Source organism: Canis lupus, chromosome 4, assembly GCF_011100685.1.
Source record: "Canis lupus familiaris isolate Mischka breed German Shepherd chromosome 4, alternate assembly UU_Cfam_GSD_1.0, whole genome shotgun sequence".
Classification (NCBI taxonomy): domain Eukaryota; kingdom Metazoa; phylum Chordata; class Mammalia; order Carnivora; family Canidae; genus Canis; species Canis lupus.
The window spans coordinates 13,753,359-13,778,677 of NC_049225.1; the positions used below are offsets into that span (position 1 = coordinate 13,753,359).

Here is a 25,319-nt window from a genome sequence, read left to right on the forward strand (position 1 = left end):
CCATTCTTTATTATGACACTGAAATGTTCTTCTTTTAAGAAGCAGTTTGCTATTAAATACACATCCACGTATTCATATATAAGTATATATAAAACATGACCCTCTGCAGGACATCACTGATTATATTTTTCTCTGCATTGGCTACTAAAAAACTGAGAACAAAATTTGTTACTATCTTCTAGCAAGAGTGTTGCATTTCATGGCATAAATTTTGAGTATGAATCTCTCTCCTGGCCCCATCTTATGTTCTTAGCCTTATTTTTTTCCTTTGGCTCATTTTTTCTTACCTATTTGAAATATATTTTATACTGCTGTACAGTATGTATTTTTATTAGCCTTTCTCTATAAGCCTTAAATCCTTTCCAGCGTATAAATAAAACATTCAACATTTGTAGATGCCTTTTTTCCCTTTGGAGGGTTGCAGAATTTTCCCAAGGCAGCATATAATTTATTACTATAGATGCATGAATATTAACACATTGGTATTCGTAGTAATTAAAGTTTTTGTGATATTTAGTTTAATATTTCAGTTAGATTTTCTTAATATTTATATATATTTTTAGAACTGGGATTCCTAGCGGAGGTCCATGGACTCAAATTATGTGAAAAATTCTGAGCATGAAAAATTTTATTAATGAGGTATTTCATGATTTTATCCAATTCTGAAAGATGACTTTGACCCAAAAGATTAAAAAAAAATATTACTGCTTTGCAGTGGAATAATCAGAGCTTGGTCTTCTAACATTCAACTAATTGACAGACTATTTATTGACAACCCACTAAGTGCCTGGCACTGTAATAGATGCTAGGTAGCTATTAGAGCAGTAAATAGTGATAAATGTGTAGGCTTGACCTCTAACCTCAGGGTACTTCTAGTCCAGTGGGGGAGGGTGAAGGTAGACAATAAAAAAATGAACATAAAACAAACAAGCAATTATCTGAGGGGAGAATATTTGAGATCGAGGGACCAGCTTAATGCAAAGCCTCTAAGGGACATGTTATAATCCACAGATCTTCTAGGAAATAGGAATGATATTCACTTCAGTACTTCAGTCTAGAAATATCAGACTAATGATCTTATGCATAGAAGTTTGTTCCTTGTTTTCATTTTTTTTAAAAGTTAGATTTCCTAAAGTGAGGGAAACTTATCCTCAGAAAAAGAATGCTATGTATTTTATTATACATTAACTTCATTCAAGAAGTACTTGAATCTACCATCTTCAAGGCAATATGAGAGATGCCCTCAAGGTGCTCAGCACAGACCAAATAAAATATAACTGCCATACATGTAACTATAATGTACCGTAAACCAATCCTGAATTGTTCCGTACCATAGGTTTATGAGCCAAGTAAATTCTATGGCCCAGACGCTTTAATATACAGTTTGAAACTCAAAGCTCTTTAGAAAGGCACCAATCACCCTGTAAAAGTTGAAGATGGATGAGCTGGGGAAAGCGACACATAATGAAAGCTAGGATTAAAAATTCTTGGAAATAAGAACACTGTATTCTGTGGTTTGGAAAATGCTCTAAATAGCCCTGGCTGTGTAAATCAATAAATTAAGATGTGACTAAAGATCATAAATATCTCCCACATTATTAGTTGCTTTCCTGAATTAAATTCTTTATACATATATTAAAGGACATACCGATAAGATGAAGATGACACTGAGGTCGTAGAATTCTATGGGACGCTTACTGTGTACAGGAAACCACGTGAGAACTCTGTGCTCATGCCCTTGGAGGTAAGGGCTATTATTAGTTCTGTTTTACAGATACGGAGAAACTCAGGTTAGAGAAGCAAAGCCATTTGCCTGGTCACAGAGCTAGTCACAGGAGACAGCTGGGATTGGAACCTAAACAGTCTGACTCCAGAGCCCCTGTGATCCCATCTCCAGTATCATCAGCCAGCTCTGGGAAGGCAGGTAGTTGTGTGAATTATCTCTGATAAACTCATCTGCTTTGTGGTTTAAATGGCTTTGGGGAACAACTTTCTGAATGATTAGCCTGAGCTTATCATGTGCAAATTAATTTAAATATTAGCCTAAACGAAACAGTTAAGATGGCAAATCTTCTATTTAAGAGTAACACATGCAATTAAAGGTTCCTTGACTTTGGATCAGAGTGTATGATTTAGATTGTTCACAATATTCCCTCTCCTAGGAAAAATAACGAAGAGTCAAATGTATTTAACATCCTCCATTAAAAGTACAAACATTATTTTACTAACTTGCTTCCGTGCTTACTGTCTTTTGATTACAAAATTCTAACTTGGAAAAGGGAGATTTTAAAAGTTTATACAAATCCAGATCAAACAATCATTTTTTTTTCTTTTTTTACTCCCTCAAACCATTTTTGGAGGCTGCTGGGCCACCCATTCGCCGTTAGGCAATAAGGGCGGTAGTAGCAGTGGTAGCGTATCCTAGCACTAGATACCACTGATTGAATATTTATGTGGTATCTTCCACTGTGCCAAGCACTGTACAACTTCATTTTATCCTCACAACAACCCTGTTGATAGCTCCTATTATTATCCCAAATTCCCAGTTTAGGAGCTTGGGACCCAGAGAAACTGCATACACCCTGAAGGCTTCTTAGCTTGTTAATGAAGGAGCTTGCACCAGGCCTGTAGAGACTAGAACCCAGGCAGCCTACAGTTCCACTGTGCCATCTCCCATTGTCTGATCATCTTCTCATCTCTAATTGACATGTCACGAAGGACACACTGTTTCCCAATATAGGCAGTCTAAACTATTTAGAATTTAAGGTTGTCCATAATCTGGACTTTTAAAAAACCAGTCCAAGCTAATTTATCAATATTCCGTACTAAATACATCTCAGAGCCTAAGGGAACCTGCCTTCTGTCAAAGCTTTAAGAAGTCTCCTAAACCCACAATCCAGCTAAATTCCCCTGCTCTTAAAGGCCAACTTCACATTCCACTTTTCCAAGCTACCTTCTAGAGCCACCAGCCCAGAGGAAGTAGTTTGAAGAGCTGGCCTCTGCTGTCTACGTTGCGGATGAATCGGATGTCCCCAAGGGCTTCAGCAGCCTGGGATCCTTGGAGTAGTATGATGGTTCTGTTGGAAAGTGCCATTGGGTATTTTTTCCTCAGGATTGTGTTCAGAGCTTTTATCAATTTCTCAAAGCTTAACAACCACTCAGCATTACCAATCCCCAACCCCCTGCTTCCCCACCCCCTGCCTACCCCCAAGTTCTGGAAAGTAATGACATTAAATGCTAATGTTCACTGAGCAAGTTTGCCAGATTTAGCAAATAAAAATATTATATGGAACATGCCTATACTAAAACATGATTTGTTGTGTATTTGAAATTCAAATTTAAGCGAGCATGCTGTACAGGATCTGCAACCCTTTCTTTGAATGTTTTGTGGATATTAATCTTCTCTTTCTACTACACTGAATGTAATCACCTAGAGGGCAAGGGGCTTCATTATTGCTCCATAGAACTTAACACTGAACATTTCTTGCTAATTGATTTACTCTTGTGATCCAACAGAAACATTTTGTAATATTCTTGATTTGGGGCTGATATCTAACTCAGTAGGTATACCATTATTTTGCTACAAGGAAACAGAGTCCCATCATACCTAGTGTGCTATTTGCTAGCTTCAAACACATCAAGCTTTTCTCCAATTATCTTTGTTTAAAAAAATCCTCTTATAAGGAACCTAGAAAAGTTCAAAACATACTAAAATTATTATTGGATCTCAAAGTAATCTCAAAGTAAGGTCTTCAGACTATTTGAGAAAATCACGAAAGGTGTTAAAAATGCAGTTGTCTGGGTCCAATCTCAGACCTATTAATTCAGAAATGTGCAGAAAGGCTCTAAGCAATCTGGGTTTTTAAATGCCTTCCAGATGATTTTTATGCCCTCTAAAGTTTAAGGACTGCTTTTTTATGGGATGTAATACTCTAGCAAGGATTGCACTTTAAGTTAGAGAAGAAAAGTTATTTTAGTCCTTAAAAACAAGCCATCATCATTTGGAGTTCAAAATATCAATCATCCTTTAAATGTATCTTGAATCTATCATGGTAGTGGTAAATGCTCAGCCCTGTAAATTTGCCATTTGGAGCTCCCCAGCCTTTAAACAGAACTGGTAAACTAATGATAGGTATTAAAAGGCTGCCTGCTGGATCATTAAAATAGTAAATGAGTCACTGAAATTTATACAGGCCATACAAAATTTTAAAATAAGATTATCTTAAGTAGAATATTCTTCTGTGTACTAATGCTACTATCTAGGATTGGTCTGGGAAACCTAAGCCTCTTTGGAGTTTCTGGAAAAAAAGGTATCATTGCCTAAAGCTTCCTACCCCTGTTGACTGTGTTGTCCCTGAGATTTTTGACTTCTTGGTGAGAGGTGTGCTAGTCCGGAAATCAGGACGCATAGGTTCTGTACTTTATGTTCTGTGTGTCCTCATCAATAAAACAATGGTTTGGACCATCAGTTGGTCTCCAGTGTGTCTTCTGAACCCAAGTTCCTATTATCATTCTGAGGTTCAGTTTTCTCTGTTGTAAAATATGGGGCTTGGACCATGTGTCTGTTTATCCAGTGTGTCCCAGGATAGTCAGGTTATCTCCATTACTATGCCTAGATCCCCATTCATAATTTAGGCTCACTGTAACAGTGTAAGATCGATGATACTTCATTGGGGTTTTTCCAGGGATAGGACAATATATGGGCCATTAGCACATGTCCTTTGTAGGAGATAATTATTCATTATACAGTTATAATCATATAATTCATAATTATTCAACACACATATTGATCACAGCTATGTGCCATGTGTCACTGTGCTAGACCCTGGGAATGCAATAATGACAAAAGTCACACAAAAGGAGATCTGGCCTCATGCAACGTACAGTCTGAAGATAAAAACAACAGCCACATATAAACTGGTGTGTAGGGAGATCCCTGGGTGGCTCAGCAGTCCAGCGCCTGCCTTTGGCCCAGGGCGTGAGAGTCCCGGGATCGAGTCCCACATCAGGCTCCCTGCATGGAGCCTGCTTCTTCTGCCTGTCTCCTCTCTCTCTCTCTCTCTCTGTCTATCATGAATAAATAAATAAAATCCTTAAAAAACAATAAACTGGTGTGTAAATAAAATAAGTGGTTTGTTTGTAACCAGTGTTTTAAAGGGATCACTGGGCCTGAGAGAGAAAATATCAGAAAAGTGTTTGGGAAAAGCCTCTTGGAGGAGGCGATATTTACTTGGACCTGCAGGAAGAAAAAAAGATAGACCAAGGAGGGGGTTGGAGGAAAGACCCAGGCAGGGAAGAGCATATTCTGGAATCCCTTGGGAGGAGCAGTTTATGTGCTTGGCATCCAAACATCCATCTCTGAGAGATAATTTCATCCAAAACTAGAGAAAGGAAATCAGAGGCCCAGAGGGCTTCAGGGACTCATCTGAGGTCAAATGGCCAGTCAGTTGGTGGGAGAACTCTTCCACACCTCAGTCCAGAATGTGAGCCCTTCTGAGGGGTCAGGATCATAATGCAGCAGGAAGCACCACAATGCTTTGGTTCAAATCCTAGCTCTTTGACTCATAAACTGCTTGTCCATGGGCACCAGAGCTTCTTTGAGACTCAGTTTTCTTTTGTGTGAGACACAGATGACATCGACCACATCAGATTGTTACAGGGATTTAGTGAGAAAATGTGGCTCGGTGCCTGGTATATCACAGCTGCCCAATAGATGCAAACTCCTTTGATTCTTCACCTAGTGGTCTCTCACCCATACCACATTGTTGGAAAATACGTAGGGGCAGAGGTTAAGTTATTTGGATAAAGGAAGAGTGTAACAGAGAGGAAGTTCTGGAATACCAGGCCAGTGCCCAGCTGAGCAGCTATCCATCTGAGGGCTGAGTGGAGGAAATGAGGAAAGGCCGCTGACTGGGGAGAGACATCAAGGAAAAACATCCCCAAATTCGTGGTTCTGCTCACGACTTAGTCTGTTAGTGGGGGAATCTACAGTTGTCTTCATAAAACAGAAAAGACCATCCTTCGTAATATTTATACTTAGAATTAGCGTATAAGAAACAGGTTTTACTCCAGGAGACCAGTAAGCAGAAAAGTGACACCCTTTATTATTAAATTCACATGAAGAGAAAAATGTGATGCTAACATGTCACTCAATCCACTGGGAACAAATTAATTTAATTATCTGCAGGATATTAAAATGATTGCTGGTATTAAGGATGCTTAAAAACCAAGCCCATGATATTGGAGGAATGAATAATTTATCTAAGTAACTATGAAGATTTTCTTCATTGTGAGCAAAACCACAGATTGAACTTCAGCCTTAAAATATGGAGAAGCATATTTCATGGATTAAAGCGGACAGCCAGCTCTAAGGCCATCCCACAAAACCTGTTTGCTTTCCCCTTAGACTTATGCAAAACGTAAGGGAATATTTATGGTTCTGGCACACTGAACTAGGGCTGAATATTTCTTAGTTTCAGGAGTTCACTGGGTCCCTTTTCCCCCAGCCATAAGGTAAGTGCCATTCCATATATAACTTTTGAAATGCTGCTTGCTTTATGATTCTCTGCCGATGGTGCCTTATGGGAAAAATTTTATTTCAAAGTTTCATAGGATGTGAATTGAACTCATTATTTTTCTCCAAACTCATTGTTTAATTGACAGGAAACATGCATTCTAAATCATCTTGTATGCACGGCAGAAGCAGCTACATAAATTTAACAATGGGTGGATTATTACTATTTTGCATATTTATGGAGTTTTATATTCAGGAAACATTTTACAAATCTTTTATTAGTTAATCCTTACACTTACGAGTGAGGCTGACAGGTGGTAAACAATGCTTTGGGTTTTAAATTGCCAATACGTGAAAACTTTAATGGGGAAAAAATCTACAGCATTCCTCCTTGCTGCCTCCTTGCTAAGAGCACACCTTTGATACTTTTTTCCTCCCACCAGAGACCAAGGCTAGAGGCCGGCAAGTAGGTTGGTGCCCTCCTGAAACACAAGAAAGGAGAAGGGAGCCCATCCCAAGTCAGGTGGCCAACATCAGGGGAAACTTCACAAGACACCAAGGTGATATTGACAGCATTCCCAACAGAGACACATCCCAGGAACAGAGCACATAAAAATACACATTAGGAAGCATTTTTTTTCCTGCAACTATACTGTAAATTTGGTTTTCAGTTCTAACGATGCCGTACATACTGGACCCACACTCTAATATCACCAATTCTCTTAAAATGAATGCATGTATGTGAAAGAAAATCAAACCTAACTCAAACTAAGAAAGTTTGTATTTTCTTTTCTCAAAGAGTCACAAATCAGAAACACTAAGCAACTTGGAACACTCACTACAAACTTTTTAGGATCCTCCAATGTGGCCCTCCTCCAGACACGAGAAGGTGTGGGAGAGCAGGGCCCAGAAAGCCTCCGCGGACGACAGTCTCATTGTTGACCCAGACCTCTTAGAGCCTGGGCTTTCAGAGCTCCCGCACCAAGGAAAACCAGCCACGCATCACCTGAGGGCTGGACGCGAGGAGCCGCAGACGCTGCATCTACTTTCTGAACAGTCCAGCAGGGACACGTCCTGCCCAGATCCTAATCTCTTCTGAGTGACAGTGTCTCTATCCCTCTAATCCCTCAGGCCTCCGCCTCCTCCTGCGCTGCGTGTGCGTGTGTGTGTGTGTGTGTGCGTGTGTTGGAGGACAGTTAGGTTGGAGGGTGCAGAAAACAAGCAGAGTACCTTGGCAGCTCGCGCCCTCTGCGTCCCTGTGCTTTCTCAGTGCAGCTGGGCAGCTGTCAGGAGGTCAGCGTCAGGTAGCCAGGTCACCCCCCTTCCGGGGTGTCGAGGGATGCTCCAAGCCCTCGCGTCCCTGAGAGTGCGGGTGACGGGCGGGGGGCGCGCCCCTCGGGGCCCCGGGAGTGCCCGCCCCGCCCCGCCCCGCCCCGCCCCGCCCCGCCCCGCCCGCGCCGGCTCTACCTGCGGACGCTGGAGGCTCGGCGGCCCGGCTGGGCTCGGACTGGGAGAGCCGCCCCCTCCCCCCCGCCCCCGTCTCCCTCCTCGGGCGCCCCCGCCCCGCCCCGCTGCTGCCGGCCTGCAGACCTCCGGGCGGCGCCCTGGACCCCCCCCCCCGCCCCGAGCGGGCACCCCGCGGCGCCCCCCCCGCCCTCGGGGCCCCCAGCCCGGTCGGCCCGAGCGGCCGTGACCCCGCCCTCGACCGCGCTGGGAGGGCCGCAGGGGCCGCGCCCACAGTCGGCGACCCCACGACCCACCTCTGGGACTCCCGGGGGGCGCCAGGAGGGGGGCGACGCCCTCTACCAGCGGAGGCCAAGTCTGGGGAAAGTTCTGGCCGTGTCAAGGGTCAGCCTTTTCTTGTAGGGACGTTCTCTAGCCAAGAGATAGGAACCGAGCGATGCTATCTGCGGCTTCTGCTGACATCACAAACTACACATCACTCGGTGTCGCGTCGGGGACTTTACACAGAGCCTCCCTGTCGTTGCTGCAGCCGCCCGCACGTTCGCCTTCCCAAGCCCTGGCCAGAGTGACATCTCCGTGGAAGGGTTAAAGGAACTTCATTTTTAAATAAAAAGTCAATGCTGGAAACCAATACGTTACGTGCCAGCTCTGCCCCAAGCTCCAAGGGTGGTCACTTCTGCTTAGTTGAGACCTTCTAGTGACCAGGATTACATAGGCCGCTCCTTACTTTGCACTTTCAAGTCTCCAGAGCTTTCCCCTCTTTAAGTCGTCTTTTTTTTTTTTTTTTTAATTTTTATTTCATTTCCCTGGCTATATGGAGGAGGGGCGAAAATGAAATGCAACAAAAACAATTTGGAGAGCTTTTAACAGCTGGTATAAAAGTTTATGGGAGAGACAGTCTGCAATCATTGGCAATAAGATTTGAAAATTATCTGTAGACCTCATTCTTCAGTTTTACCATTTTGCTTGAGTTTGAATTATGGAAGGCTAGTGGTATCTATTATTTTTAGCAGCAATAACACTTTTCTAAGAATTATTAAGCAGATTAAATGTATAATACGGTTATTATGTCAGATCAGGGTAAAACTCTTCTTTACAGAAGAATGTGTTAACCAGCTGATAGGAGACACAACATCTTTTTTTGGAGTAGTAACATTGGTTTTGTCTTGGAATTTAAATGATGCAGAAAGATAAGAGAAAATATAGACTCTCTGTAGACCTACCTGCTACCTAATGAAAATATTGCCTTTTTAGCCTCCCCGTTTCTTCCAATTACTCCTAAGAAGCTGTAATTTAAAGATTGCTCAAAGCTTTGTTTATTCATTTATTCTTTAAATTGTTTAATGGGGATGTCTGGGGCACAGTGGGTCAAGCATCTGCCTTCAGCTTAGGTCATGGCCCCCAGGGTCCTGAGATGGAGTCCCGCATCAGTCTCCTTGCTCATCGGGGAGCCTGCTTCTCCCTCTGTCTGCTGCTCTTCTTGCTTGTGCTCTCTCTCTGACAAATAAATAAATAAAAGCTTTTTAAAAATAAAGTGTTTATCGAGGACTCAAAACCTGCCTGGCATTGAGCTTGGTGCAGGTGTTATAAGGGTGCACTAGAGAGATAGATACAAGTCCTACCTTCCAGGAGCTCACATTCTAATGGAAGTGGGAAATAGCCACTAAATAGGCAAGTGCAAACATAATTAATTGCACCTGTGAAAAGTATGTGGCAGTAAGGAGTGCCAGGAGAGGACACTCTCCAAGTGGTCTGACTTTTAGATTCCTGTTTTGTTTTGAACCCTAGAATTATTTAAATGCTGTAAAGATTTTTTTTTTTTTTTTTTTTGCTAGCCTTTCTTTCAGGTCACACATTCAGTCTATCAGGAAACCCTGTTATTTTCCAAATCTAACCCTAACTACTACTCTCCCAAACCAGTATGGCCTATATGATTTCTGAAAAAGGCTCTGTACATGTCTACCTGCTCTCAGTCTTGCTCGTATGGTCTATTATCCATGGAGAATTTAAGGTTACTCTTTAAGAGTGTATGTGTTAGCTCAGACCCACAAATTCATATATTGAAGCTCTAACCTCCAACGTGATCAAATTTGAAAATAGAGTCTTAATGGAGGTAATTAAGATTAAATGAGGTCATAAGTGAAGGGCCCTGATCTGATAGGATGAGTGTCTTTATAAGATGAGATGCTGGGGAGTTAGTTCACTGTAGTACTGATGAAAGGCCGTGAGAGCACACGGAGAGATGGCAACTGTCTGCAAACCAGGAGGAGAGCTCATCAGGAACCAAGCCCACAGACGTCTTGATCTTGGACTCCCCAACTTCTAGAACAGTGAACAACAAATGTCTGTTGTTTAAGCCATCCCATCTATGATATTTTGTTATGGCAGCCTTAGCCAACTATGATAAATTACAAAGAATGTAAGAGAGTTAGATACAATCTACATCCATACATTATAGTCAATCATTTCAAGATTACTAATGCAAGAAATAGTGTGATGGTGTGACCTTTAGTTAATTAACAAACTTTGCGGCATCTCCTAGAATAATTGAGGCTTGAAGATTAATCTTACCTGGACCCAAGAATAGAGTAAGTATTTAATGTAAACGAAAGTCTTTTATAACTTTATTATTTGTGTCTGAGGACATGAATGACTGAAGTTCAGAGGAGTAAGAATAGTCTGGTCACCAAGGTGAAAAATGTTGTCTCAAGAGAGCACAGCCTCTACACTTTATAAAAGTTTACTGCTAGTCAAGTTGAAGGACTCTTATGATACATTATGCCATGAACGTAATCATGGCCCATCAATATTCAAGCAAAGTATTAGATACTTCAGATAATAGCTTTCCTTGCCTATGACAACCGCTTATACCCTTTATCTCCAAAATAGGCTGTAGGGAGTAAACTTTGAACTTCCATTTATTTTTTTTATTAAAAAAAAACCCAAAGCTTTTGCAAATATATAATAGACAGACTAGCACCCTCAGTTGCCCATAGATCAGTTGGCCTCCTGTTCTCCCTTGCAGAGATATTTTGAGGAAGTACTGGGAGATCTACAGCTAACATGTGATCCCTGCCCTTTTTTTATTTCCATTGTGTTGTGTCTTATTGATTTTATGTGTGTGCACTTAAGGAATTAAGGATTCTATTATTCAGTATTAGCCAAACCAGCAGTCACAAAATGGAAAAGTGGCTTAAAAGGATTTCTGTAAAGAAGATAATGCTTATAATACAAGCATAAGCAAACAACAGGAAATTGATGGAATTGAAGCTTTTCTGACTATAGTAAGAATTCTTTGCCATAATGGGAGGTTAACAATGTTGATGATTTACTTAATTCAGTCTTAGAAGAAGTCAGCCTCTGCCTCTCATTGAAATAATCAAGAAGACATATGAGATATGGATTTATATCTAATTTTATTAGCAATGAGCCTTACTTTGAGACATAAGCTAATGATAATATGAAGCACTGTGACTAGCAAGAAAATCACAAATACGATCTTAGTTCATTGTTGATTTTTAACAATTTTATTTGTATTTATGTTTTATAATGTATAATGACATATGTAACACATGATCTGATTAATAAATTAATAAATGAATAATTATTGGGGATATATACTGAACATTTCTAACTGAAGGACTGTCTATCAGAAATGTTTGGAAACACTGATTTACATAATCAAGAATAAAATAATACAGTAGAACCCAAAACCCTGCTCCTGAAAGAAAAAAAACAAACAAATAACAAATAGAAACCAACTTCTTAATCGGAGAATACCTATTCAGGGTATGGATTATCCAGCACCTCTCTTATATCTTTCTTCACTTTTCTGTCTTTTGATCATTCCACAATTTCAAGGGAAATAAGAGATCTTGTTAATTTACTATCATATTTGGCAGAGGAGATTAAACTTGCCAAAAAGACTATTTTGGGGTCTACCCAGGGGTGTTGCTTACCCTGATATTCTAGTTTATAATTACTCGACCTCATAATAGTATGACTTTATATTTACCTGTCTTCTTTAAATTAGTTGACTTTTCTTTTAGAGTGGAATGTACCCGTAGAGCCTGGGATTTGAAATAATATTAGAACACAGTCAGACTCTTCTTACTGCTTACACAGAAAGTTTTACCCTATTTTTTTCAACCGCTCAAAAACTTCCTTCTCTCTACTCTGACTTAACAAGTTTATCTGCAGGATAGATTTGTAAATTTTCAGTTATTCAGCCACAACATTGTGTAACAATTGATATCGGCATATCTTTAGTAGGACTATCTGTTTAGTTCTGTTCTCTTAGGTGAGTACCGTTACACCATAACATTTGGAGAGTCAAGGGAGGCTTGACTGTAGTTCATTGTGTGACTAAAGAAGCTGAGGCTTGGAATACCACAGGGCCTGCCTGTGGTCAAATCCCTGGATCCTGGCAAAGACTAGATTCTAAACCTTCTGACTTCTCATTTTGAGTACTTTTCACTGTGATATGCTACCGCAGAGTGAGCTGGGTGAGAATGTTGTTTTTCTTTGCAAGTATGAATTAGAGAAAGTAGGACACCTTGGACTATGCCTCATTGTGTCCATACACACATTTCTGGCAGTGCAGGGTGTTTTAATTCCGCAAAGACCCCTATCCCAAAGGGTGCCCACGGAGGAAAAGGGATCACTCTTTATTTTGCAGTTAATAAAGGGTGAGAGGAGATCTTAGAGATTATTTTATTTTTATATTTTTTATTTTATTTTTCTCCTTAGGGTCTCAGAATTTAAGTCCGCACTAAGCCACTGCCAGTTCCTATTTTCCTAATTAAAACTTTAACCTTCACAAAATAATATTATTTTGGTAATACAATTTTAATGAAAAATAGCAATAAAAATATCAGTGAGACACAGGCAGTCAGAGTCCTTTAAACCACTTGGTGGGGATTATTGGTTACCATTTAGCAATAATATCTAATAGTTTGGTAGAAAAATTTGGAGAGTGATGGAAACCTAATTTCCTGAGGTCCATAAAATAGGACCAAATAAAATAGTGAAGAGTGTATTGTGAAGATAATCTAGTTGCCCAGATGGCCTTTCCTTAGCTACAGCTTTTATGGTTTTCGAAATGTGTGTGTTCTTTATTCTTTTATGAGAAAATAAAGATTTTCTTTTTCCCAGGGGCCTGAAGTTACCCTGCATTTTAGTTGTTAAAATACGCTGAATATTTTTTCTTTGTTACTTCTAGGACACTCATATTTATTCTGGAACTCAGCTTAGTTCTTGTGTTTTCCCCCTACATTTGAATTTCTGGCTCTAGACTCCAGATTTTAAATTTGTTAGTTGTATTTCTCATGACATTCCTGATAAGCTCATTAATAGTAGATTTTATGGCATGGATTAAAGGAATGAAACACTAAAATTTGATTATAATCTTATCTAACTCGGATGTTTTCCCCCATCCCAAACTTGGGAAGTCGAAATAGGGTAGAATATTTCTGAAAGGAATTTGGAAATTTGTCAGTAGTCCTATAATTGTGACTTGTAAATTCAATAACCAAATTCCATGGATTGCATAAAAATTTTATTTAATTTTCTTATTAACCAAGTCTCAGAATTTGTAAAGTTTATATTTTTACAGTACTATGCCTTCTGGGCTTTATTGCAAAAGAAAACACCGAATGGTAAAATACATCTCTGTAATGTCTGTCCAGATGGATTTTGTACAAGTGGCACCATCTTTTTTCCTTCCATAAGAGAAGACAAGACCTTGATTGTAGGATTCTATATATTTCTCTTTCTCAACATGCAGTGCTTAGTAAAATTATTTTATGGTGGTAATGTTATTCATTTTCCACCTATAACATGCTTTGTGAGTAGAGACAGTAGAGGCTGGAATTTACTGGGGGGGGGCTATCTTGAATTTTGAAACTGTAATTTAAGCGTACCAATACAAGAGAGGACGTTTCACCTTGGGAGGACATCCCCCAACCTGAAGAGATGACACTCATAAATATAATTAAATATTAGTAAATTAAAATCTGATGCTACATTTCCTATGAATTCCATTATTTCCTGGGATAGAATTGATTGTGCAGAAAATCCATTTGCTTTTCGGGTTTTTGTGCCTTGGCCTTTTGGAGTACCTTATGCATTCAATGTCTTTCTAGTCTCTCTCTCCATATTCATTGTTAAAAATGGTGCATTATCTGTGCTTTAAAAAATTACGTTATAATCATGAGCCTTCAAATGTGGTTCCCGTAGCATATAGAATTGAGATCTCTTAGCTTGACAACTAAGCCCTGTAAGACTTGGCTCTGCATACCATTTTCATCTCTCCTACATATCTTCCCCCCGGTCACTAAGCTCAATGACACCAGACGCCTTTCTGTTTCTTGAAGACAACACACTCATTCCTGATCCTGCACCTATGAATGGAATGTTCCTCAGTCTGGAATGTTCCTAGCCCAGATTTTCAAGTGACCGGTTCCTTCCCAATATTCCTTTCCTCTTCCTCGTCTAATGTTGCCACCCCCCCGGCCCCTGCCAGCCCTTCTCCAGCACTTTAACTTATTTTTTTTCTTCATGGCTGGATGCAGCAATAGTATAAACAGTAGTTAAAAGCATAGGATTGAGATCTGTGATTAAATCCTTGCCTCTTGCTATATAAACTTCCTCAAGTTCTGCGTTTGCTTCAAATACAAGGTGATAAAAAATACTTAACAGTGAAGTCTGTTGTGGGTATTAGTTGAGGTGATGTATATAAACTGCCCATCATACTCTGAACACAACAGTTGCTCACTTATTAGTGGTTATAATAGTTTTTCCTTCAGATGAGAAAGGAACAGGACGAGCTAGATGCCAAGTACATTCTGAATCCCGGAGGGAAAGCCAGAAAGCAAATTCTTTGATTAAATTCAAAAGCAGAAATCTCTGAAGTTCAGAATTTGGGTAGAACAGGTGAGAGCAAGAAGCCAGGAAGAAACAAAGGTAGAAGGCTTAAGACAGTTGCCACAGAAGGGATCAGTGGCATTTTTATTGGCAGGATTGCATGTGGATAACCCTATTTGGCTTAAAACCCCAGGAGCAAGGTTAGAAACAGATTGTCTTCATAGTTGGAACTTATATTACTTTGTTGGTTAATATTTGAAACTATTTTGGGTATTATATGTATCCTGCTCTAATTGAAAAGAGCCCAGTTTGATTAGTCTGTAAACTATTTTCTTATATTTATTGTCTTTCTAATTTCATTCTGAAACTTGGAGGTCAGATTAGGTCAGACTAATTTAATCACTTGATAGTACTTGGTCCCAACTTAATATATGCACTAGCTAATAATGGGCAAACAAAGCCCTATTGACAACAGTTTAATCTTTAATGTTTAAAAAATGAAAAAGAAAAAGAAGGAACAGTATAATTATCATGGGAAAGAAGTCAGAACTTTGTTAGAATTCCTTACACATATATAGGACTTTGCTTTGTCATATTGAATTACCTATGGGTGGAGGGGTCAGGGGCAAACAAAATATCTCCAGGGTTTGGGCCTCCAAAGGTTTTAATCAGTTCTCTCTAGACATGTTTTAGAAAACACGATTGAGGGTTTTAGATCTACCTTAGATCCCAGTTCCATATTTTTAGCCTCAAACCCCAAATAAACCTTTCCCTAAAACCAAACCAAATAACCAAAACCAAAACCATATGACTGCAAAGCCAAATCTTTTGTGGAAGGAGTGTGTGTGGTAGTGGTAGCTGGGAGAATGTTATGAGTCACAAAACTCTTTTTCCAGGTGTGCAACATTATAATTCAGCATCTGTATGTACTCCAAAATGATCACTGCTAAACGTCTAGCTACCATCTATCACTGTACAATTGGCCCCTTTTACCCATTTCACCCATGTCCCAATCTAATTCCCTTGTGGTAGCCACCAGTCTGTTCTCTGCATCTATATTTATTTTTGTTTTGTTTGATTTCTTTAGATTCCACCATATAGGTGACACCATATGGTAGTTGTCTTTCTCCACGTGACTTATTTCACTTAGCATGACACCTTCAGAGTTCATCTATATTGTCACACATGGTGAGGTTTCATTATCTTTTATGACTGAGTAATATTCTATTGTGTATATACACCCCATCTTCTTTGTCCCTTCATCCATGAGTGGACATTTAGATTATTTACATTTCTTGGCTATTGGAAATAATACTGCAGTGAACATCCAGATGCATTTGTCTTTTTGAATCAATGTTTTTATATTCTTCAGATGAATACTCAGAAGTGGAATAGCTGGATCGTACGATAATTCTATTCTTAATATTTTGAGGAATTTCCATTCCGTCTTCCTTGGTGGCCACACCAAATCTCAATCCCATCAGCAGTGCATGAGGGTTCTCTTTTCTCCACAGCAACGACAACACTTGTGATATCTTGCGTTTTTGATAATAGCTATTCTAACTGGTGTGAGGTGACATCTCATGGTTTTGATTTGCATTTCTCTACTAGTGATCTCGAGTATCTTTTCATGTGCCTGTTGGCTATCTGTATGTCTTTGTAAAAATGATCAGTTCTGCCTATTTTTTAATTGGCTTGTTTGCTTTATTGTTGTTGATTTGTGTGAATTCTTTATGTATTTTGGATATGAATCCCTTGTTGGACATATGATTTTCAAGTGTCTTCTCCTGTTCAATAAATTTCCTTTTTGTTTCGATCATGGTTTCTTTTGCTGTGCAGAAGCTTTTTAGTTTGATATAGTCCCATTTATCTTTTGCTTTTATTTTCTTTGCTTTTAGAGTCACATCCACAAAAGTATTGCTAAGACTGATGTCGAGGGACTTACTGCCTATGTTTTCCTCTAGAAATCTTATGGTGTCAGGTCTTACATTCAAGCCTTTAATCCATTTTGAGTTAATTTTTGTGTATGGTGCAAGATAATTCTAGTTTCATTCTTTTGTAGGTGGCCGTCCAGTTTCTCAGCACCATTTTTAAAGAGACTATGTTTCTCCATGTATGCTCTTAGATCCTTTGTCACAAATTAATTGTCCATATGTGTGTGGCTTTAATTCTTGGCTTTCATTTCTCTTCCATTGATCCATGTGTCTGTTTTTCTGCCAATGCCATACTGTTTTGGTTACTGTAGCTTTGTATTATAAATTGAAATTAGAAAGCAAGATGCAAGCTTTGTTCTTTCTCAAGATTATTTTGGCTATTATGATTCTATAAAAATTTTAGAATTGTTTCCTCTGGTTTTGTAAAAAAATACCATTGGAATTTTGATAGGTATTGCATTGAATCTGTGAATAGCTTTGGGTAGTATGGCTATCTTGACAATATTAATCCCTCAATCTGTGAGCATGGAATATTTTTCCATTTATTTGTGTTTTCTTCAGTTTCTTTCATCAATATCTTAAAGTTTTCATTGTACAGGTCTTTCATTTCTTCGGTTGAATTTATTCCTAAGTATTTTTATTCTTATTGATGCAATTGTAAATGGGATCTATAAATTTTTTTTCTGATAATTTGCTAATACAGTGTAGAAACACCACAGATTTCCATATACTGATTTTCTATACTGTTACTTTGCTAAATAGATTTATTACTGATGTAACAGGGCTTTTTTTTTTTTATGTGTGAGTCTTTTGGGTTTTCTGTATGCAATATCATGTCATTTATAAATAGGGAGTTTTACTTCTTCCTTTCCAAATTGGATGCCCTTTCTTCATATTTTTTTCTTGCCTAACTGCCATGGTTTGGACTTCTAATGTTGTGTTGAATTAAAGTGTCAAGAGTGGGAATCCTTGTCTTATTCCTGCTCTTAGAGGATATACTTTTGGTATTTTACTATTGAGTATGATGTTAGCTGTGGGTTTAATATTTATGGCCTTTAATATGTTTATGTGTTCCCTTTATACTCACTTTTTTGGGAGTTTTACCATGAACAGGTGTTAAATTTTGTCAGATGCCTTTTCTGTATCTATTGAGATCATCATATGATTTTTATCCTTCATTTTGTTAATGTATTAATTACTTAATATATTTTAAGTAATTTTTTTATAATGTTTCCTTATTGTTATTTTGTTAATTGTGTTCTGGCTGTTTTGTAGTTCCTCTCTGTTCCTTTTCTTTCTTTCTTTTTTTTTTTTTTTCCTTTCCTTGTAGTTTGATGACTTTCTTTAGTGTTATGTTTAGGTTCCTTTGTCATTTACTGTTGTGTATTTACTATGTGCTTTTGCTTTGTGGTTATTGTGAGGTTCACATATAGCTTCCTATGTATATAATGGTCTGTTTTGAGTTGATAGCAACTTAAATTTGAACACATTCCCCATGTTATATGTATATATATATATATATAGTATATATAATATAGATATATATACAATGATTTATTTATTTATTTGAGAGAGAGAGAGAGAGAGAGAGCATGAGTTGAGGGAAGGGCAGAGGGACAGAGAGAAGCAGACTCCCTACTGAACGTGGAGCCCAACACAGGGCTTGATCCCAGGACCCTGAGATCATGATCTGAGCCGAAATCAAAAGTCTCACTTAACCAAATGAGTCACCCAGGTGCTCCTCTATGTTTTATACCTTTGATGTGACCTTTTACATCTTTTTATTTTATGCATCCCTTAATTAATTATTATAGTTTTAGTTAATTTTACTTTGTGTGTCTTTTGACCTTTATGCTACCTTTAAAAGTGATTGGTCTACTACCTTTACTATTTGTTTACTTTTCCAGTGAGATTTTTACTTTTCTATGTTTTCTTGTTATTAATTAGTGCCATTTATTTTTAGTTTAGGAAAGTCTATTAACATTTCTTATGAAGCTTGTTTCGTGGTAATGAACTCCTTTAGCTTTTGCTTATCTGGAAAACGTTTAACCTCTCTTTCAATTCTGAATGCCATATAGAGAATTCTTGATTGGGCTTTTTTTTCCTTTCAGCATTTTGAGTAGGTTGTGTCACTCCCTTCTGGCCTTTAAAGTCTCTGCTTAAAAGTCTGCTGATAATTTTATGGGATTTTCTTGTACACAATAAACTGTTTTTCTCTTTTTGCTTTTAAGATTCTCTATAACTTTTATCATTTTAATTATAATGTGTCTTGATATGGATGTCTGTTTGTGTTCATCTTTTTTGGAACTCTGGGCTTCTTGGGCCTGTGTGTGTTTCTTCTCCAGATTAGTGAAGATTTCAGATTATGTCTTCTAATATGTTTTCTGGTCCTTTCTCCGTATCTTCTCCTAGGATCCTTAAAATCCCTGTAATCTCAATTCAACAACTTCTTGATTATTTCAGTGCGGTAAGGAAAACCATATGGGACTTTGCCTTTGTTCAGCACTGAGAAGTGATAATTATTTTCTTGTTCACACTTCATTGGCCAAAACTATTCATGTGGTCCCACCTGACTGCAGGTGCATTGGGAAGTGAGGTTTTCTGTGTGCCCTGGAGGAGTAAGGCATCTGATGTTAGTGTGGACTGGCTATGTGTGTTATTCTCTGAAATTTGATTTTTTTTAAACAAGGGATTGAGCTCAGAGCTCAAAATTATTCAAAAGAGGGCCCTGACACTTTTGTAAATTTATAATTGGAAAAATTTGATTATTGGCCTCTCAGGCATAGTTGGCAGCTCCAGGATTACTCAAAGACTGCAATAAAAAACATTTTTACGGCAGATGTGAAATAGCCAAGTCTACTTTCATAATGTCGCCTTACTTATATTCTTTAGCTCCCTTTAGAAAATTGGCTTTGTGTTTGCTATTTTGTCTAACCTCCCCACTTTGGCAGTGACTCTGAAATGAGTCAGAGGTTTAGGCTACTCCACATTCTGCTGTGGTAGACTTGCAAAACTACCCTGAACTTAGAATAATATGTCATAGAAAAAACCCTGGAAAATTAAGTTGAGCCTTATGAAATTATTGATATTTAATTGTTTTTTTTTTTTAACTTACGAAAGCAGTTTTGTGTGGTTCATTGTTAGAGTTAATCTTAAGTATAATGGTTAAGATATTTCCCCGTTCCAAACCTTGCCTTGCTGTAGCCCTAATTTAGATCTTGCAAAAGGATCTTTGAGGTCATTTCAAGTAAGGAATTTTGTACGTAGAATTTCAAGTAAGGAATTTTGTACATAGAATTTTGAATTGTAAGCACCGTTGTTTTACACCATCTTTTCAGCCGTGACCAAGTGGTTCACAGCATGACAAGTGGTTCATTTTCATGAATTACTGAATAAGTTAATTATCCATAGTTTCCTCAGAGCATGTGGTTCTTCCTCAGGTCAAGTACTGATTACACATCTCCTAACTGCATGGCTGATGGTGATGAAAGATACTTGTACTTCCTTTAGTCCAACCCAAATTTAGTTATTTTACAGTCATACACCAGGGAAGTATCAACTGCCATCTAATTTATATCTGTTATGATTTTGTTGTTGTTGTTGTTGCAGCATCCATGAAAAATGACATATTGGCTTTACCTGTTTTTGCCTCTTTTCTAACTGTGAGGATAACTACCACTTACTGAATATGTGCTTTGTTTCCAGCTGTGTGCTCAGTGCAGCTCTATTAGGGAAATAACATAATTTTATGTCTATTTTATGGATGAGGAACACTGAGGTTTAATGAAATTAAATGACTTCCTGAAGGCTATGTATCAGGTAGGTGGCAAAACCAGGATTGCAGTCTGGCTGCATCTCTTATAGACTGAATTCATACCACTTACTATGTTACCTGTTTCCCTTCTTCAGTTTCTTTTGAAAGGCAGTATGCCTCTTAAACATGTACTCATGGAAAATCACCCTTGTTTGTAAGGATTGTTTCTATTTCAATTGAAGGGAAATTTTAGTAGATGGTTTGCAACCCAAAATGTAGTATTCCTATAGGCCTCAGAAGGTCCGAGTATAAGGAATTCTAGATGAAAAATTAAATTGGCTCCAATATCTCCACCTGGATATTTATGTAATGAAAATAGGCCAAAAAATACTAATCCTTTATTTAATCTAAGTATTGTGAAACAGGTATCTGTTTTATTTTCACATTTAAAAACAGACAAAATAAACATAGTAGTTCCAAGAGATAGCTCTTTGAGGACATATCCCATAAAGTATTCTTTATCGGGTCTTGAATATGACAAACCCTCAATAAGCTTTTGATTGTCAATATGGCAGTAGTTTTGAAATGGATCACAATGCGTTGTTTGTTCTAAAGGCTATTTGGGTGAATTATCATATTCTCAAAGTACTTATTTGCTTCCCAGTGTAAATATTTGAACTTTTTAGGTTTCATAGTATTAAGAAGTATATGACTCTTAAGTTTCAAATAGTTGTGGCTTTAGGTCATAAAGCCAGGAAATATTTCTGATTTGTAAGCTACCTTTAAGATAATGTGTTAGACATATTTTTTAAATGCTCATAGATTTTTTTTTAAACTTTCAGAGAGAATGTGATTTCATATCTATTTTATGCACGTAATCTTAATGAATGTGATACTAACTGGACTACAGCAAATGGAAAATAAAGGAAAGAATGGATATCAGATTTTATTTTACATATTTGCTTTTTTACAAATACCAATTCATAAATGGATGGAATATAATGTGCTACTATCAAAACTTTTGTGGTTAAATTTACTTTTCATCATTTTTGCTTTCTTATCTTTTGGCAGCTAGAAAATCTTTAATCTTTGTGGAAAGAAATTAAACTTTAAACCTTACACGCTAAAAAGATAAAGCTTCTAAGGTACACAGTTAATAAGTTTACTAACTATAAAATTAATCAGTCAACACTAGAAAATTCACAGAAAACTATGCTGATAATTATGTAATACTTATATTATTCTCTTACTTTGATATGCTGTATTTGCTAATTTCATAGTAATAATGTTCATTATATTTTTGATAGCCTATAATTCCTATTGCAAGTATTTCAACTTGCATTCTGTATATACTTTTGCTTTTAAGACAAAATTTGAAAATGATATGCAAACTTGAAGTTAGAGAAATAATTATATAAATAGAAAAAGTGTGGAATCTTCCAAAATGATCAAGTTCATTCTATCCAAAACAGTAATCTAGAATGAAATTGGGTTCCAGTTCTACCTCCATAATTTCTTATCTCTAAACATCTGAGTAGTTATTTAATCTGTATAACCCTTAGATTTCTTATTTGTAAAATGGAGCTAATAAAAGCTTCTACCTCATAGGATCCTTGGGAGCACTGATGAAATGATCTGTTTTAACCCATTTAGTGCTGGCACAGTAACTGGCACATGGCAGGCATTCAGTAAATCTTAGCTATTATTTTCATTAGCATGATAGTAATTTTTTAGGAGTGAGAGATGATCTGGTTTCTTTGAAGTTTATACTGACATAAATATGTTCATGTGGATTATTTGGGACCTGATGAAACAAATAGTAAATACATTAAGGGCATTTCTAACAATTATGGTTTATTGATAACATTTATAACAGTAATGTACTGTTTATAATAATGAAGATCCCCATGAACAAATCATATTTGTAATAATGAGCATCATTATAATGGATTAATAGCATAATTAGAATTGTGATGACTATTTAAAAGCTGAGTTAGAAGATATTAACTTTATGTATGTGTTAATATAGATTGTTTATGCCAAAATGAAATTGTGAATCTGCGAAAGTTACGAGATAGCAATCAAGAAACTTATATTGCCTGAAAAAGAGAACCACATGTAGGGAAAGCCTCCTTCAACCTGAGAAGTGGACATGCCTGAGAACAAAAAGGCAGCTTCCTAAAGTATATAGCCTGTAATCCGTGTGATAATAAGTCAAAGGATGGTAGGACATCCCACCAGGAGTCAATATTCTGGTGCTATTCTGTGTCACTCTTAATTGTGGGCTTTTAACATTTGACACAGAATCCATTGAAGCAACATAGAGATGTTGGCATGCAAGGTATGGGGAACACTTCGCCCTACCACTGGATTTCATATAAACTGAAACCATGCAAATACACCTCTGTGGTGACTTTGTTTGCAATTGCAACTCTTCATGCTTCTTCATGACATTTTACTAGATTACATTAGACCTAATTACGTTATGTTGATTAGGAACTGACCATATACAAAGCAAAATAAAGTCACTAAGAATGAATGATTTTTTTATAGGGGGTGAAATTTTGAGATTAATAAATAGTAAAAGGACAAAAGAGTCAGAATTTTATCATCACAGATAACTCACTCCACACCTTTTCCCTTGAAAAGATTTTTACTTTGGAACAAAATGTGCCATTTATTTTATTTGGCTACTGTTGTACTAAAACTAATTTTTAAACTCACTTTAACTAGTTAAAATTGATGGAAGCCTCATAAATTTGATGAGTAGGTACAGAATGGTGGGATTTGAATTAGACACAAGTCTTTATCTCAAAAAGCTTATTGTCAAGAAGGGAGGTTAAGAGTATAAGATTAGGCAAGAAGAGATCAGGTTATAAGAGATATACTATGAAAATTATGCTGTAAACAGGTGAAATTACATATAAGTGCGAGCTCTTTTGATAAGGTTCAGGATAATGATCTCTGGGCTATATACAGAGATAATGTAAACTTATATTTAAATTCTCCTTACTGGCATGCTGTGGCAATCATCCATCCATCCATCCATCCATCCATCCATCCATCCATCCATATATCAAACATTTATAGAATGTCAACTCTACCAGGCACTAAACCCATAAAAATGAATTAACCTTTTATGGAGTTCACAGCATAGCGAGGGAGACATCACATTTTATTGAAGTTTATTTACTTTTTTCAGTGGTGGGACCAAAATAGGCACCAGGTGCATAGAAGTAAGTGGGATAGAAGTTTAGGGTGTAGACATAATAACTATTGTGAAGGTCAGCTTGAAAACAATTAATTTAGAAATGCAGGGTTTTAGATCTTTGGGGTCATGAAAATGCCCTTGTACATTTTACACATGGAGAAAGGTTCAGGGGAGAAAATTTAAAAAAGAGAAAGGTTCAGGGAAGATAAATGATTTGTCCAAGGCCACGTGGTTTATTGGCAATTCAACTGAGAGTTGAATCCCACCCCTGTTTCTTTCAGCTCCCTTCTGTTTCTCTTTTGATCAAGTCCCTTACCTCAGGAAGGTTAATAGTTAACGAAAATGTTTTATGTAGTGCCTGAGCCAAAGAAAACATGCCCAAATTGTTGTTTAAAAGGGAATAAATTGTTATATGAGCAGCTTAATTGCAGGTACCAGATTAGAAGTAGATTTACTCTGCAAAGACCAACAAAGGAATTAATGCAGCTTTATGAAGAGATCACCTTACAATTTAGGGAGTCATCAGTATTCTACACAACTCTGATGTGAATGCAGAGAGACATTTTATAAAACATTAAAACATGTAAAAACCGGGGGCAGATTCAAAAAAGCCAAAAGGAAAATATTCATTCCCAAGTAAGGATGAATATAAATGGAATCTGATTCCTTTGCAATCTGGAATTCCTTATGATACAGCTGAGGTAGACTTTTAATAAATTAAGGCTCTTCTTTGGGCATTTCTTTTTCTTTTTTGCCAGATAAGAATGCGTAGGCCTGTGTTCAATGGCTACTACTGAAATAATATTTGGATTCTGGGATAGTCTACTGTAATAGGACATTTTAGAAGGATGACATCTACTTAGCCATCGACAAGCTGTTGACTTAGGACAAATTACTTAACCGTTCTGAGCCTCAGTTTCCTTGTTGAAACCATGAAATATGGAATATGAAACCACTTAGGATTCCTTCCAGCTTTAAAATTTCATGGTTTTCCAATAGGTAATACTTGTCTGCTCAGAGAGCATAACCACAAATGGTTAGCTGGGCTTTGTGTTCTACTTAATATGCACTGGTAAATAAAGTTGCTGATAACTAGGAATAGAAAGAAAAATGATAGCTCACTCATTTTAATGAGAATGCTGAAAGCATATGCAATGGTTTATTATTAAACTATTCCACTAGTGGAGAAATTGGAAATATCACAATAAAAATTTTCAATTTTCCATTCCAGTAACTTTATTGAATTGCCAAGGCATATAACAACAGCCAAAGTTGATACATTAAATGTAGATGTTTAAGAACAAAGTTAATATGTGATATTATTGTTTCTCATTTTAGTCCCTTTCTGCCAGCCCTCTCCAAAAGTTAAATAAATCTTCTTCCTTACTTATTGCCAAAAAGTGTCTTACGATTTCTGATAGTTTGAATATTTTTTCACTTAATTCTTTATTCTTTTGTAAAGGTAGTAAATCACTATATATTTCTATTTCTTCACTGCCAAGTGTAATACAATGTTAATATTCTTTTAGTTTCCACTGAGTCTGTCTTCTGGCTTCTATTTTCAGTTTATGATCCTTG

The 25,319-nt window shown here is 37.4% G+C and overlaps 1 protein-coding gene across 11 annotated transcripts in view; it reads right to left on the reverse strand.

Annotated features, from left to right (window-relative positions):
* Positions 1 to 8,418, reverse strand: part of RHOBTB1 (Rho related BTB domain containing 1) — a 117,907-nt gene extending 109,489 nt beyond the window's left edge. For 4 of the 11 annotated variants that reach the window (XR_005357853.1, XM_038534019.1, XM_038534010.1 and 1 more), the window contains exon 1: positions 7,354 to 7,622. The gene's annotated coding sequence lies outside the window, so the exon portion shown is untranslated. Of the gene's footprint in view, positions 1 to 7,353; positions 7,625 to 7,744; positions 7,912 to 8,274 lie in introns of those variants that run through there. The other 7 variants (XM_038534022.1, XM_038534014.1, XM_038534025.1 and 4 more) reach the window with 5 other exon arrangements.
* Between the last annotated feature and the right edge of the window lie 16,901 nt (positions 8,419 to 25,319).